The 19522-nt window shown below is 27.6% G+C and overlaps 1 protein-coding gene across 1 annotated transcript in view; it reads left to right on the top strand.

The window, feature by feature from the left end:
- Positions 1-3172: 3172 nt before the first annotated feature.
- LOC128662532 (protein SCO2 homolog, mitochondrial) overlaps positions 3173-19522 on the top strand; it is a 44793-nt gene continuing 28443 nt past the window's right edge. The window contains exon 1 of the mRNA XM_053716312.1: positions 3173-3200. The gene's annotated coding sequence lies outside the window, so the exon portion shown is untranslated. The remainder of the gene's footprint in view (positions 3201-19522) is intronic.

Here is a 19522-nt window from a genome sequence, read left to right as displayed (position 1 = left end):
AAACAGTTCTAGAGTGACCTTTCTTAAAGTAAAAGCATACCACATTCACAAGTTAGTAAATAACCCCCCCTACGTACACAAAAAATGGTACATGCCAGATTATACGGAATTAAACTCACTGGTTAGTAAATGACCCCTGTACACACAATGGTACATGCCAGATTATACTGAATTAAATAAACTCACTAGTTAGTAAATACTCCCCTGTACACACAATGGTACATGCCAGATTATACTGAATTAAATAAACTCACTAGTTAGTAAATACTCCCCTGTACACACAATGGTACATGCCATATTATACATAATTACATAAACTTACTAGTTAGTAGATTCCCCCTGCACACACAATGGTATATGCCATATTATACATAATTACATAAACTCATTAGTTAGTAAATACTCCCCTGTACACACAATGGTACATGCCATATTATACATAATTACATAAACTCACGTTAGTAAATACCCCCTGCACACACAATGGTACATGCCAGATTATACAGAATTAAATAAACTCACTAGTTAGTAATACCCCCTGCACACACAATGGTACATGCCATATTATACAGAATTAAATAAACTCACTAGTTATTAAATACCCCCTGCACACACAATAGTACATGCTATATTATACAGACTTAAACTCACTAGTTAGTAAATACCCCCCTGCACACACAATGGTACATGCCAGATTATACAGAATTAAATAAACTCACTAGTTAGTAAATACCCCCTGCACACACAATGGTACATGCCATATTATACAGAATTAAATAAACTCACTAGTTAGTAAATACCCCCTGCACACACAATAGTACATGCTATATTATACAGAATTAAATAAACTCACTAGTTAGTAAATACCCCCTGCACACACAATGGTACATGCCATATTATACAGAATTAAATAAACTCACTAGTTAGTAAATACCCCCTGCACACACAATGGTACATGCCAGATTATACAGAATTAAATAAACTCACTAGTTAGTAAATACTCCCCCTGCACACACAATGGTACATGCCAGATTATACAGAATTAAATAAACTCACTAGTTAGTAAATACCCCCTGCACACACAATGGTACATGCCATATTATACAGAATTAAATAAACTCACTAGTTAGTAAATACCCCCTGCACACACAATGGTACATGCCAGATTATACAGAATTAAATAAACTCACTAGTTAGTAAATACCCCCTGCACACACAATGGTACATGCCATATTATACAGAATTAAATAAACTCACTAGTTAGTAAATACTCCCCCTGCACACACAATGGTACATGCCAGATTATACAGAATTAAATAAACTCACTAGTTAGTAAATACCCCCTGCACACACAATGGTACATGCCATATTATACAGAATTAAATAAACTCACTAGTTAGTAAATACCCCCTGCACACACAATGGTACATGCCAGATTATACAGAATTAAATAAACTCACTAGTTAGTAAATACTCCCCCTGCACACACAATGGTACATGCCAGATTATACAGAATTAAATAAACTCACTAGTTAGTAAATACCTCCTGCACACACAATGGTACATGCCATATTATACAGAATTAAATAAACTCACTGTAGTATTTTCTGTGTGTGTTTTGAATATGGGTTGCAGGAGCAAGCACTACTTGATAGCTGGAACACAGAGCAGTTCTTTATTCAGCTCAGATGGAATTCAAAGAGCAACAAGAGAAACTGAAACTAAAACTTAACGTGGCTTCTAATCAAAGAGTTCCCAAAAACAGTTCTAGAGTGACCTTTCTTAAAGTAAAAGCATACCACATTCACAAGTTAGTAAATAACCCCCCCTACGTACACAAAAAATGGTACATGCCAGATTATACGGAATTAAACTCACTGGTTAGTAAATGACCCCTGTACACACAATGGTACATGCCAGATTATACTGAATTAAATAAACTCACTAGTTAGTAAATACTCCCCTGTACACACAATGGTACATGCCAGATTATACTGAATTAAATAAACTCACTAGTTAGTAAATACTCCCCTGTACACACAATGGTACATGCCATATTATACATAATTACATAAACTTACTAGTTAGTAGATTCCCCCTGCACACACAATGGTATATGCCATATTATACATAATTACATAAACTCATTAGTTAGTAAATACTCCCCTGTACACACAATGGTACATGCCATATTATACATAATTACATAAACTCACGTTAGTAAATACCCCCTGCACACACAATGGTACATGCCAGATTATACAGAATTAAATAAACTCACTAGTTAGTAATACCCCCTGCACACACAATGGTACATGCCATAGAATATAGAATGAAATAAACTCACTAGTTAGTAAATACCCCCTGCACACACAATGGTACATGCCATAGTATATAGAATGAAATAAACTCACTAGTTAGTAAATACCTCCTGCACACACAATGGTACATGCCATAGTATATAGAATTAAATAAACTCACTAGTTAGTAAATACCCCCTGCACACACAATGGTACATGCCATAGTATATAGAATGAAATAAACTCACTAGTTAGTAAATACCCCCTGCACACACAATGGTACATGCCAGATTATACAGAATTAAATAAACTCACTAGTTAGTAATACCCCCTGCACACACAATGGTACATGCCATAGTATATAGAATTAAATAAACTCACTAGTTAGTAAATACCCCCTGCACACACAATGGTACATGCCATAGTATATAGAATTAAATAAACTCACTAGTTAGTAAATACCCCCTGCACACACAATGGTACATGCCATAGTATATAGAATTAAATAAACTCACTAGTTAGTAAATACCCCCTGCACACACAATGGTACATGCCATAGTATACAAAATTAAATAGAGCTGATGGTGGAGAATGGGTTGTAACGTTTATGATTTCTGCATATGATTTCCCCCAACGATTTGGCGCCAATGGTTCAGTCCTAGACCCGCAGAACCAGTAACTGCACCCCTCTATCTCAGTGGTACATCCCTGCTGCACATAATCTGACACACAAGGGTACAGTCTCACGCATGCGCGGTGGTCTCGAGCCCCCCCCCGTCCCTACTTACCATGTAGTGGGCAATGAATGACGTCATAAGTACGTAAAATAAAGCTCGTTGCTGATTTGTCAGTGTAAGTGTCCGCCCCTTCTGGGGATATAACAACCGGAAGTAACGTGAGGTGAGCGTCTCAGTCACTGTGTGAGGGCATCTTGTTCTGGTGGTCTATTTATTATAGTGACGTATATGGTCTGTAAACATATATCTATATATAATAGTGACATGTATAGTCTGTACATAGCTATATATAATAGTGACATGTATAGTCTGTACATAGCTATATATAATAGTGACATGTATAGTCTGTACATATCTATATATAATAGTGACATGTATAGTCTGTACATATCTATATCTATATATAATAGTGACATGTATAGTCTGTACATATCTATATATAATAGTGACATGTATAGTCTGTACATATCTATATATAATAGTGACATGTATAGTCTGTACATATCTATATATAATAGTGACATGTATAGTCTGTACATATCTATATATAATAGTGACATGTATAGTCTGTACATAGCTATATATAATAGTGACATGTATAGTCTGTACATATCTATATATAATAGTGACATGTATAGTCTGTACATATCTATATATAATAGTGACATGTATAGTCTGTACACATCTATATCTATATATAATAGTGACATGTATAGTCTGTACATATCTATATATAATAGTGACATGTATAGTCTGTACATATCTATATATAATAGTGACATGTATAGTCTGTACACATCTATATCTATATATAAAATAGTGACATGTATAGTCTGTACACATATAGCTATATATAATAGTGACATGTATAGTCTGTACACATCTATATATAATAGTGACATGTATAGTCTGTACACATATAGCTATATATAATAGTGACATGTATAGTCTGTACACATCTATATATAATAGTGACATGTATAGTCTGTACATATCTATATATAATAGTGACATGTATAGTCTGTACACATCTATATCTATATATAAAATAGTGACATGTATAGTCTGTACATATCTATATATAATAGTGACATGTATAGTCTGTACATATCTATATATAATAGTGACATGTATAGTCTGTACATATCTATATATAATAGTGACATGTATAGTCTGTACATATCTATATATAATAGTGACATGTATAGTCTGTACACATCTATATCTATATATAATAGTGACATGTATAGTCTGTACATATCTATATATAATAGTGACATGTATAGTCTGTACACATCTATATCTATATATAATAGTGACATGTATAGTCTGTACATATCTATATATAATAGTGACATGTATAGTCTGTACATATCTATATATAATAGTGACATGTATAGTCTGTAAACATATATCTATATATAATAGTGACATGTATAGTCTGTAAACATATATCTATATATAATAGTGACATGTATAGTCTGTACATATCTATATATAATAGTGACATGTATAGTCTGTACATATCTATATATAATAGTGACATGTATAGTCTGTACATATCTATATATAATAGTGACATGTATAGTCTGTACATATCTATATATAATAGTGACATGTATAGTCTGTACATATCTATATATAATAGTGACATGTATAGTCTGTACATATCTATATATAATAGTGACATGTATAGTCTGTACACATCTATATCTATATATAATAGTGACATGTATAGTCTGTACATATCTATATATAATAGTGACATGTATAGTCTGTACATAGCTATATATAATAGTGACATGTATAGTCTGTACATATCTATATATAATAGTGACATGTATAGTCTGTACATATCTATATATAATAGTGACATGTATAGTCTGTACACATCTATATCTATATATAATAGTGACATGTATAGTCTGTACACATCTATATCTATATATAATAGTGACATGTATAGTCTGTACATAGCTATATATAATAGTGACATGTATAGTCTGTACATAGCTATATATAATAGTGACATGTATAGTCTGTACATATCTATATATAATAGTGACATGTATAGTCTGTACATATCTATATATAATAGTGACATGTATAGTCTGTACATATCTATATATAATAGTGACATGTATAGTCTGTACATAGGTATATATAATAGTGACATGTATAGTCTGTACATAGCTATATATAATAGTGACATGTATAGTCTGTACATAGCTATATATAATAGTGACATGTATAGTCTGTACATATCTATATATAATAGTGACATGTATAGTCTGTACATATCTATATATAATAGTGACATGTATAGTCTGTACACATCTATATATAATAGTGACATGTATAGTCTGTAAACATATATCTATATATAATAGTGACATGTATAGTCTGTACATAGCTATATATAATAGTGACATGTATAGTCTGTACACATCTATATATAATAGTGACATGTATAGTCTGTAAACATCTATCTATATATAATAGTGACATGTATAGTCTGTACATATCTATATATAATAGTGACATCTATAGTCTGTACACATCTATATCTATATATAATAGTGACATGTATAGTCTGTACACATCTATATCTATATATAATAGTGACATGTATAGTCTGTACACATCTATATCTATATGTAATAGTGACATGTATAGTCTGTACATATCTATATATAATAGTGACATGTATATTCTGTACATATCTATATCTATATATAATAGTGACATGTATAGTCTGTACACATCTATATATAATAGTGACATGTATAGTCTGTACATATCTATATCTATATATAATAGTGACATGTATAGTCTGTACATATCTATATATAATAGTGACATGTATAGTCTGTACACATCTATATCTATATATAATAGTGACATGTGTAGTCTGTACATATCTATATATAAAATAGTGACATGTATAGTCTGTACATATCTATATATAATAGTGACATGTATAGTCTGTACACATCTATATCTATATATAATAGTGACATGTATAGTCTGTACATATCTATATATAATAGTGACATGTATAGTCTGTACATATCTATATCTATATATAATAGTGACATGTATAGTCTGTACACATCTATATCTATATATAATAGTGACATGTATAGTCTGTACATATCTATATCTATATATAATAGTGACATGTATAGTCTGTACACATCTATATCTATATATAATAGTGACATGTATAGTCTGTACATATCTATATCTATATATAATAGTGACATGTATAGTCTGTACACATCTATATCTATATATAATAGTGACATGTATAGTCTGTACATATCTATATATAATAGTGACATGTATAGTCTGTACATATCTATATATAATAGTGACATGTATAGTCTGTACATATCTATATATAATAGTGACATGTATAGTCTGTACATATCTATATATAATAGTGACATGTATAGTCTGTACACATCTATATCTATATATAATAGTGACATGTATAGTCTGTACATATCTATATATAATAGTGACATGTATAGTCTGTACCTATCTATATATAATAGTGACATGTATAGTCTGTACACATCTATATCTATATATAATAGTGACATGTAGTCTGTAAACATATATCTATATATAATAGGGACATGTATAGTCTGTACACATCTATATCTATATATAATAGTGACATGTATAGTCTGTACACATCTATATCTATATATAATAGTGACATGTAGTCTGTAAACATATATCTATATATAATAGTGACATGTAGTCTGTAAACATATATCTATATATAATAGTGACATGTATAGTCTGTACACATCTATATCTATATATAATAGTGACATGTATAGTCTGTACATATCTATATATAATAGTGACATGTATAGTCTGTACACATCTATATCTATATATAATAGTGACATGTATAGTCTGTACACATCTATATCTATATATAATAGTGACATGTATAGTCTGTACACATCTATATCTATATATAATAGTGACATGTATAGTCTGTACATATCTATATATAATAGTGACATGTATAGTCTGTACACATCTATATCTATATATAATAGTGACATGTAGTCTGTAAACATATATCTATATATAATAGGGACATGTATAGTCTGTACACATCTATATCTATATATAATAGTGACATGTATAGTCTGTACACATCTATATCTATATATAATAGTGACATGTAGTCTGTAAACATATATCTATATATAATAGTGACATGTAGTCTGTAAACATATATCTATATATAATAGTGACATGTATAGTCTGTACACATCTATATCTATATATAATAGTGACATGTATAGTCTGTACATATCTATATATAATAGTGACATGTATAGTCTGTACACATCTATATCTATATATAATAGTGACATGTATAGTCTGTACACATCTATATCTATATATAATAGTGACATGTATAGTCTGTACACATCTATATCTATATATAATAGTGACATGTATAGTCTGTACATATCTATATATAATAGTGACATGTATAGTCTGTACACATCTATATCTATATATAATAGTGACATGTAGTCTGTAAACATATATCTATATATAATAGGGACATGTATAGTCTGTACACATCTATATCTATATATAATAGTGACATGTATAGTCTGTACACATCTATATCTATATATAATAGTGACATGTAGTCTGTAAACATATATCTATATATAATAGTGACATGTAGTCTGTAAACATATATCTATATATAATAGTGACATGTATAGTCTGTACACATCTATATCTATATATAATAGTGACATGTATAGTCTGTACATATCTATATATAATAGTGACATGTATAGTCTGTACACATCTATATCTATATATAATAGTGACATGTATAGTCTGTACACATCTATATCTATATATAATAGTGACATGTATAGTCTGTACACATCTATATCTATATATAATAGTGACATGTATAGTCTGTACATATCTATATATAATAGTGACATGTATAGTCTGTACACATCTATATCTATATATAATAGTGACATGTATAGTCTGTACACATCTATATCTATATATAATAGTGACATGTATAGTCTGTACATATCTATATATAATAGTGACATGTATAGTCTGTACATATCTATATATAATAGTGACATGTATAGTCTGTACATATCTATATATAATAGTGACATGTATAGTCTGTAAACATATATCTATATATAATAGTGACATGTATAGTCTGTACATAGCTATATATAATAGTGACATGTATAGTCTGTAAACATATATCTATATATAATAGTGACATGTATAGTCTGTACACATCTATATCTATATATAATAGTGACATGTATAGTCTGTACATATCTATATATAATAGTGACATGTATAGTCTGTACATATCTATATATAAAAGTGACATGTATAGTCTGTAAACATATATCTATATATAATAGTGACATGTATAGTCTGTACATATCTATATATAATAGTGGACATGTATAGTCTGTACATATCTATATATAATAGTGACATGTATAGTCTGTACACATCTATATATAATAGTGACATGTATAGTCTGTACAAACCATATCTATATATAATAGTGACATGTATAGTCTGATACATATCTATATATAATAGTGAGCATGTATAGTCTGTAAACATATATCTTATATATAATAGTGACATGTATAGTCTGTACACATCTATATCTATATATAATAGTGACATGTATAGTCTGTACACATCAATATCAATATATAATAGTGACATGTATAGTCTGTACATAGCTATATTATAATAGTGACATGTATAGTCTGTACATATCTATATATAATAGTGACATGTATAGTCCTGTAAACATATATCTATATATAATAGTGACATGTATAGTCTGTACATATCTCTATATATAATAGTGACAATGTATAGTCTGTAAACATATCTATATATAATAGTGACATGTATAGTCCTGTACATATCTATATATAATAGATGACATGTATAGTCCTGTACATATCTATATATAAAGTGACATGTATAGTCTGTACATATCTATATATAATAGTGACATGTATAGTCTGTACCTATACTATATATAATAGGACATGTATAGTCTGTACCTATCTATATATAATAGTGACATGTATAGTCTGTACATATCTATATATAATAGTGACATGTATAGTCTGTACATAGCTATATATAATAGTGACATGTATAGTCTGTACATAGCTATATATAATAGTGACATGTATAGTCTGTACATATCTATATATAATAGTGACATGTATAGTCTGTAAACAATATATCTATATATAATAGTGACATGTATAGTCTGTAATTTCTATAATATCATAGTGACAATGTATATGTCTGTAAACTATTCTATATATAATAGTGACATGATATAAGGACTGTACATATCTATATGATAATAGTGACATGGTATAGTCTGTACATAAGCTATATATAATAGTGACATGTTATATGTCCTGTACATAGCTTATATTAAAGTGACATGATAAGTCAGTACCTAGCTATATATAATAGTGAACATGTATAGTCTGTACATAGCTATATATAATAGTTACATGTATAGTCTGTACATAATCGATATATTAAATAGTGACCATGTATAAGTCTGTAAAATATATCTATATATAATTAGTGACATGTATAGTCTTGTAACATATCTATATATAATAGTGACATGTATAGTCTGTAAACATATCCTATATATTATAGTTGACCCATGTATAGTCTGAACATATCTTATATAATAGTGACATGTATAGTCTGTACATATCTATATATAATAGTGACATGTATAGTCTGTACATATCTATATATAATAGTGACATGTATAGTCTGTACAACATATATCTATATATAATAGTGACATGTATAGTCTGTACATATCTATATTATAATAGTGACATGTATAGTCTGTACATATCTATATATAATAGTGGACATGTATAGTACTGTACATATCTATATATAATAGTGACATGTATAGTCTGTACACATATCTATATATAAAAGTGACATGTATAGTCTGTACATATCTATATATAATAGTGACATGTATAGTCTGTAAACATATATCTATATATAAATAGTGACATGTATAGTCTGTAACATATCTATATATAATAGTGACATGTTATAGTCTGTACACTATCTATATATAATAGTGACATGTATAGTCTGTACAAATCTATATATAATAGTGACATGTATAGTCCTGTAAACATATATCTATATATAATAGTGACATGTATAGTCTGTACACTATATCTATATATAATAGTGACATGTATAGTCTGTACATATCTATATATAATAGTGACATGTATAGTCTGTACACATCTATATCTATATATAATAGTGACATGTATAGTCTGTACATATCTATATATAATAGTGACATGTATAGTCTGTACATATCTATATATAATAGTGACATGTATAGTCTGTAAACATATATCTATATATAATAGTGACATGTATAGTCTGTAAACATATATCTATATATAATAGTGACATGTATAGTCTGTACATATCTATATATAATAGTGACATGTATAGTCTGTACATATCTATATATAATAGTGACATGTATATCTATATATAAATAGTGACATTATAGTCTGTAACATATCTATATATAATAGTGACATGTATAGTCTGTACAATAGCTATATATAATAGTGACATGTATAGTCTGTACATATCTATATATAATAGTGACATGTATAGGTACTGTACATAAGTCTATATATAATAGTGACATGTATAGTCTGTACATATCTATATATAATAGTGACATGTATAGTCTGTACATTATCTATATATAATAGTGACATGTATAGTCTGTACATATCTATATATAATAGTGACATGTATAGTCTGTACACATCTATATCTATATATAATAGTGACATGTATAGTCTGTACATATCTATATATAATAGTGACATGTATAGTCTGTACATATCTATATATAATAGTGACATGTATAGTCTGTACATATCTATATATAATAGTGACATGTATAGTCTGTACATATCTATATATAATAGTGACATGTATAGTCTGTACATAGGCTATATATAATAGTGACATGTATAGTCTGTACATAGCTATATATAATAGTGACATGTATAGTCTGTACATAGCTATATATAATAGTGACATGTATAGTCTGTACATATCTATATATAATAGTGACATGTATAGTCTGTACATATCTATATATAATAGTGACATGTATAGTCTGTACACTATCTATATATAATAGTGACATCGTATAGTCTGTAAACTATATCATATATAATAGTGACATGTATAGTCTGTACATATCTATATATAATAGTGACATGTATAGTCTGTACACATCTATATATAATAGTGACATGTATAGTCTGTAAACATCCTATCTATATATAATAGTGACATGTATAGTCTGTACATATCTATATATAATAGTGACATCTATCGTCTGTACACCTATATATCTATACATAAAAGTGACATGTATAGTCTGTACACATCTATATCTATAATATAATAGTGACATGTATAGTCCTGTACACATCTATATCTATATGTAATAGTGACATGTATAGTCTGTACACAATCTAATCTATATATAATAGTGACATGTATATTCTGTACATCATCTATATCTATATATAATAGTGACATGTATAGTCTGTACAACATCTATATATAATAGTGACATGTATAGTCTGTACATATCTATATCTATAATAAAGTGACATGTATAGTCTGTACATATCTATATCTATATATAATAGTGACATGTATAGTCTGTACACATCTATATCTATATATATTAGTGACATGTGTAGTCTGTACATATCTATATATAAAATAGATGACATGTATAGTCCTGTACATCATCTATATATAATAGTGACATGTATATGTCCTGTACACATCTCATATCTATATCTAATAGTGACATGTTATAGTCTGTACATATCTATATATAACTAGTGACATGTATAGTCTGTACATATCTATATCTATATATAATAGAGACATGTATAGTCTGTACACATCTATATCTATATATAATAGTGACATGTATACGTCTGTACATAATCTATATATATATATAATAGTGACATGTTAGTCCTGTAAACATCCTATATCTATATATAAAGTGACATGTATAGTCTGCTGTACATATCTATAATCTATATATTAATTGTGGACATGTATAGTCCTGTACACATTCTATATCTATATATAATATGTGTCCTGTATAGTACTGTACATATCTATATATAATAGTGACATGTATATAGTCTGTAACATATCTATATATAATAGTGACATGTATAGTCTGTACATATCTATATATAATAGTGACATGTATAGTCTGTACATATCTATATATAATAGTGACATGTATAGTCTGTACACATATATCTATATATTATAGTGGACATGTATAGTCTGTACATAGCTATATATAATAGTGACATGTATAGTCTGTACCTATCTATATATAATAGTGACATGTATAGTCTGTACACATCTATATCTATATATAATAGTGACATGTAGTCTGTAAACTTATTCTATATATAATAGGACATGTATAGTCTGTCACATCTTATCTATATATAATAGTGACCTGTATAGTCTGTACACATCTATATCTATATATACATAGTGACATGTATGTCTGTAAACATATATCTATATATAATAGTGACATTTAGTCTGTACATATATCTATATATAATAGTGACATTGTATAGTCTGTACACATCTATATCTATATATAATAGTGACATGTATTAGTCTGTACATATCTATATATAATAGTGACATGTATAGTCTGGTACATATCTATATCTAGAGATATAGTGACATGTATAGTCTGTACAGAGCTATATATAAATAGTGACACTGTATAGTCTGTACATCTATTTCTATATATAATAGTGACATGTATAGTCTTGTAGCATATCTATATATAATAGTGACATGTATAGTCTGTACACATCTATATACTATATATAATAGTGACATGTTAGTCTGTACACATCTATATCAATATATAATAGGTGACATGTATAGGTCTGTACACACTATATCTATATATAATAGTGACATGTATAGGCCCTGTACACATCTATATCTATATATAAGTAGAGACATGTAACGTCTGTACACATCTATATACTATAAAAATAGTGACATGTATAGTCGGTAACATAGCTATATATATATAATAGTGACATGTATAGTCTGTACAAATCTATAAGCTATTTATAAATAGTGACATGTATAGTCTGTACATATCTATATATAATAGTGACATGTATAGTCTGTACAATATCTATATTATTAGTGAATTATAGTCCTGTACAAATCTATATAAATAGTGACATGTAAACGTCTGCTACACATCTATATCTATATATAGATAGTGGACATGTATAGTCTGTACATATCTATCAATTTAAAGTGACATTGTAGAGTCTGTACCTATCTATATATAATAGTGACATGTATAGTCTGTACACATCTATATCTATATATAATATGTGACATGTAGTCTGTAAACATAATATCTATATATAATAGGGACATGTAATAGTCTGTACACATCTTAATCTATATATAATAGTGACATGTATAGTCTGTACACATCCTATATCGATATATAATAGTGACATGTAGTCAGTAAACATATATCTATATATAAAAGTGACATGTAGTCTGTTAAACATATATCTATATATAATAGATGGACATGTATAGTCTGTACACATCATATATCTATATATAAAAGTGACATGTATAGTCCTGTACATATCTATATATAATAGTGACATGTATAGTCTGTACACATCTATATCTATATATAATAGTGACATGTATAGTCTGTACACATCTATATCTATATATAATAGTGACATGTATAGTCTGTACACATCTATATCTATATATAATAGTGACATGTATAGTCTGTACATATCTATATATAATAGTGACATGTATAGTCTGTACACATCTTATATCTATATATAATAGTGACATGTATAGTCTGTACACATCTAATCTATATATAATAGTGACATGTATAGTCTGTACATATCTATATATAATAGTGACATGTATAGTCTGTACATATCTATATATAATAGTGACATGTATAGTCTGTACATATCTATATATAATAGTGACATGTATAGTCTGTAAACATATATCTATATATAATAGTGACATGTATAGTCTGTACATATCTATATATAATAGTGACATGTATAGTCTGTAAACATATATCTATATATAATAGTGACATGTATAGTCTGTACACATCTATATCTATATATAATAGTGGACATGTATAGTCTGTACATATCTATATATAATAGTGACATGTATAGTCCTGTACATATCTATATATAATAGTGACATGTATAGTCTGTAAACATATATCTATATATAATAGTGACATGTATAGTCTGTACATATCTATATATAATAGTGACATGTATAGTCTGTACATATCTATATATAATAGTGACATGTATAGTCTGTACACATCTATATATAATAGTGACATGTATAGTCTGTACAAACATATCTATATATAATAGTGACATGTATAGTCTGTACATATCTATATATAATAGTGACATGTATAGTCTGTAAACATATATCTATATATAATAGTGACATGTATAGTCTGTACACATCTATATCTATATATAATAGTGACATGTATAGTCTGTACACATCTATATCTATATATAATAGTGACATGTATAGTCTGTACATAGCTATATATAATAGTGACATGTATAGTCTGTACATATCTATATATAATAGTGACATGTATAGTCTGTAAACATATATCTATATATAATAGTGACATGTATAGTCTGTACATATCTCTATATATAATAGTGACATGTATAGTCTGTAAACATATCTATATATAATAGTGACATGTATAGTCTGTACATATCTATATATAATAGTGACATGTATAGTCTGTACATATCTATATATAATAGTGACATGTATAGTCTGTACATATCTATATATAATAGTGACATGTATAGTCTGTACCTATCTATATATAATAGTGACATGTATAGTCTGTACCTATCTATATATAATAGTGACATGTATAGTCTGTACATATCTATATATAATAGTGACATGTATAGTCTGTACATAGCTATATATAATAGTGACATGTATAGTCTGTACATAGCTATATATAATAGTGACATGTATAGTCTGTACCTAGCTATATATAATAGTGACATGTATAGTCTGTACATAGCTATATATAATAGTGACATGTATAGTCTGTACATATCTATATATAATAGTGACATGTATAGTCTGTAAACATATATCTATATATAATAGTGACATGTATAGTCTGTACATATCTATATATAATAGTGACATGTATAGTCTGTAAACATATCTATATATAATAGTGACATGTATAGTCTGTACATATCTATATATAATAGTGACATGTATAGTCTGTACATAGCTATATATAATAGTGACATGTATAGTCTGTACATAGCTATATATAATAGTGACATGTATAGTCTGTACCTAGCTATATATAATAGTGACATGTATAGTCTGTACATAGCTATATATAATAGTGACATGTATAGTCTGTACATATCTATATATAATAGTGACATGTATAGTCTGTAAACATATATCTATATATAATAGTGACATGTATAGTCTGTACATATCTATATATAATAGTGACATGTATAGTCTGTAAACATATCTATATATAATAGTGACATGTATAGTCTGTACATATCTATATATAATAGTGACATGTATAGTCTGTACATATCTATATATAATAGTGACATGTATAGTCTGTACATATCTATATATAATAGTGACATGTATAGTCTGTAAACATATATCTATATATAATAGTGACATGTATAGTCTGTACATATCTATATATAATAGTGACATGTATAGTCTGTACATATCTATATATAATAGTGACATGTATACTCTGTACATATCTATATATAATAGTGACATGTATAGTCTGTACACATATCTATATATAATAGTGACATGTATAGTCTGTACATATCTATATATAATAGTGACATGTATAGTCTGTAAACATATATCTATATATAATAGTGACATGTATAGTCTGTACACATATCTATATATAATAGTGACATGTATAGTCTGTACACATCTATATATAATAGTGACATGTATAGTCTGTACATATCTATATATAATAGTGACATGTATAGTCTGTAAACATATATCTATATATAATAGTGACATGTATAGTCTGTAAACATATATCTATATATAATAGTGACATGTATAGTCTGTACATATCTATATATAATAGTGACATGTATAGTCTGTAAACATATCTATATATAATAGTGACATGTATAGTCTGTACATATCTATATATAATAGTGACATGTATAGTCTGTACATATCTATATATAATAGTGACATGTATAGTCTGTAAACATATATCTATATATAATAGTGACATGTATAGTCTGTAAACATATATCTATATTTAATAGTGACATGTATAGTCTGTACATATCTATATATAATAGTGACATGTATAGTCTGTACATATCTATATATAATAGTGACATGTATAGTCTGTACATATCTATATATAATAGTGACATGTATAGTCTGTACACATCTATATCTATATATAATAGTGACATGTATAGTCTGTACCTATCTATATATAATAGTGACATGTATAGTCTGTACCTATCTATATATATTAGTGTCATGTATAGTCTGTACATATCTATATATAATAGTGACATGTATAGTCTGTACACATATAGCTATATATAATAGTGACATGTATAGTCTGTACACATATATATCTATATATATAATAGTGACATGTATAGTCTGTACACATCTATATATAATAGTGACATGTATAGTCTGTACACATCTATATCTATATATAATAGTGACATGTATAGTCTGTACACATCTATATCTATATATAATAGTGACATGTATAGTCTGTACACATCTATATATAATAGTGACATGTATAGTCTGTACATATCTATATATAATAGTGACATGTATAGTCTGTAAACATATATCTATATATAATAGTGACATGTATAGTCTGTACATATCTATATATAATAGTGACATGTATAGTCTGTACACATCTATATATAATAGTGACATGTATAGTCTGTACACATCTATATATAATAGTGACATGTATAGTCTGTACACATCTATATATAATAGTGACATGTATAGTCTGTACATATCTATATATAATAGTGACATGTATAGTCTGTACATATCTATATATAATAGTGACATGTATAGTCTGTACATATCTATATATAATAGTGACATGTATAGTCTGTACATAGCTATATATAATAGTGACATGTATAGTCTGTACATAGCTATATATAATAGTGACATGTATAGTCTGTACATAGCTATATATAATAGTGACATGTATAGTCTGTACATAGCTATATATAATAGTGACATGTATAGTCTGTACATAGCTATATATAATAGTGACATGTATAGTCTGTACCTATCTATATATAATAGTGACATGTATAGTCTGTACCTATCTATATATAATAGTGACATGTATAGTCTGTACACATCTATATCTATATATAATAGTGACATGTAGTCTGTAAACATATCTATATATAATAGTGACATGTATAGTCTGTACACATCTATATCTATATATAATAGTGACATGTATAGTCTGTACACATCTATATCTATATATAATAGTGGCATGTCTAGTCTGTACACATCTATATATAATAGTGACATGTCTAGTCTGTACACATCTATATCTATATATAATAGTGACATGTATAGTCTGTACACATCTATATCTATATATAATAGTGACATGTATAGTCTGTACATATCTATATATAATAGTGACATGTATAGTCTGTAAACATATATCTATATATAATAGTGACATGTATAGTCTGTACATATCTATATATAATAGTGACATGTATAGTCTGTACACATCTATATCTATATATAATAGTGACATGTATAGTCTGTACCTATCTATATATAATAGTGACATGTATAGTCTGTACACATCTATATCTATATCTAATAGTGACATGTATAGTCTGTACATATCTATATATAATAGTGACATGTATAGTCTGTACACATCTATATCTATATATAATAGTGACATGTATAGTCTGTACACATCTATATCTATATATAATAGTGACATGTATAGTCTGTACATATCTATATATAATAGTGACATGTATAGTCTGTACATATCTATATATAATAGTGACATGTATAGTCTGTACACATATAGCTATATATAATAGTGACATGTATAGTCTGTACACATCTATATCTATATATAATAGTGACATGTATAGTCTGTACATATCTATATATAATAGTGACATGTATAGTCTGTACATATCTATATATAATAGTGACATGTATAGTCTGTACACATCTATATCTATATATAATAGTGACATGTATAGTCTGTACATATCTATATATAATAGTGACATTTATAGTCTGTACACATCTATATCTATATATAATAGTGACATGTATAGTCTGTACACATCTATATCTATATATAATAGTGACATGTATAGTCTGTACACATCTATATATATATATATATAATAGTGACATGTATAGTCTGTACACATCTATATCTATATATAATAGTGACATGTATAGTCTGTACACATCTATATATATATATAATAGTGACATGTATAGTCTGTACATATCTATATATAATAGTGACATGTATAGTCTGTACACATCTATATCTATATATAATAGTGACATGTATAGTCTGTACACATCTATATCTATATATAATAGTGACATGTATAGTCTGTACACATCTATATCTATATATAATAGTGACATGTATAGTCTGTACACATCTATATCTATATATAATAGTGACATGTATAGTCTGTACATAGCTATATATAATAGTGACATGTATAGTCTGTACATAGCTATATATAATAGTGACATGTATAGTCTGTACATAGCTATATATAATAGTGACATGTATAGTCTGTACATATCTATATATAATAGTGACATGTATAGTCTGTACATATCTATATATAATAGTGACATGTATAGTCTGTACACATCCTATATCTATATATAATAGTGACATGTATAGTCTGTACACATCTATATCTATATATAATAGTGACATGTATAGTCTGTACACATCTATATCTATATATAATAGTGACATGTATAGTCTGTACACATCTATATCTATATATAATAGTGACATGTATAGTCTGTACATAGCTATATATAATAGTGACATGTATAGTCTGTACATAGCTATATATA

The sequence above is a fragment of the Bombina bombina genome, chromosome 6, assembly GCF_027579735.1.
Source record: "Bombina bombina isolate aBomBom1 chromosome 6, aBomBom1.pri, whole genome shotgun sequence".
Taxonomy (NCBI): Eukaryota; Metazoa; Chordata; class Amphibia; order Anura; family Bombinatoridae; genus Bombina; species Bombina bombina.
The sequence above is the reverse complement of the archived record's forward strand: the minus strand, read 5'-3'. Positions and strand labels throughout refer to the sequence as shown.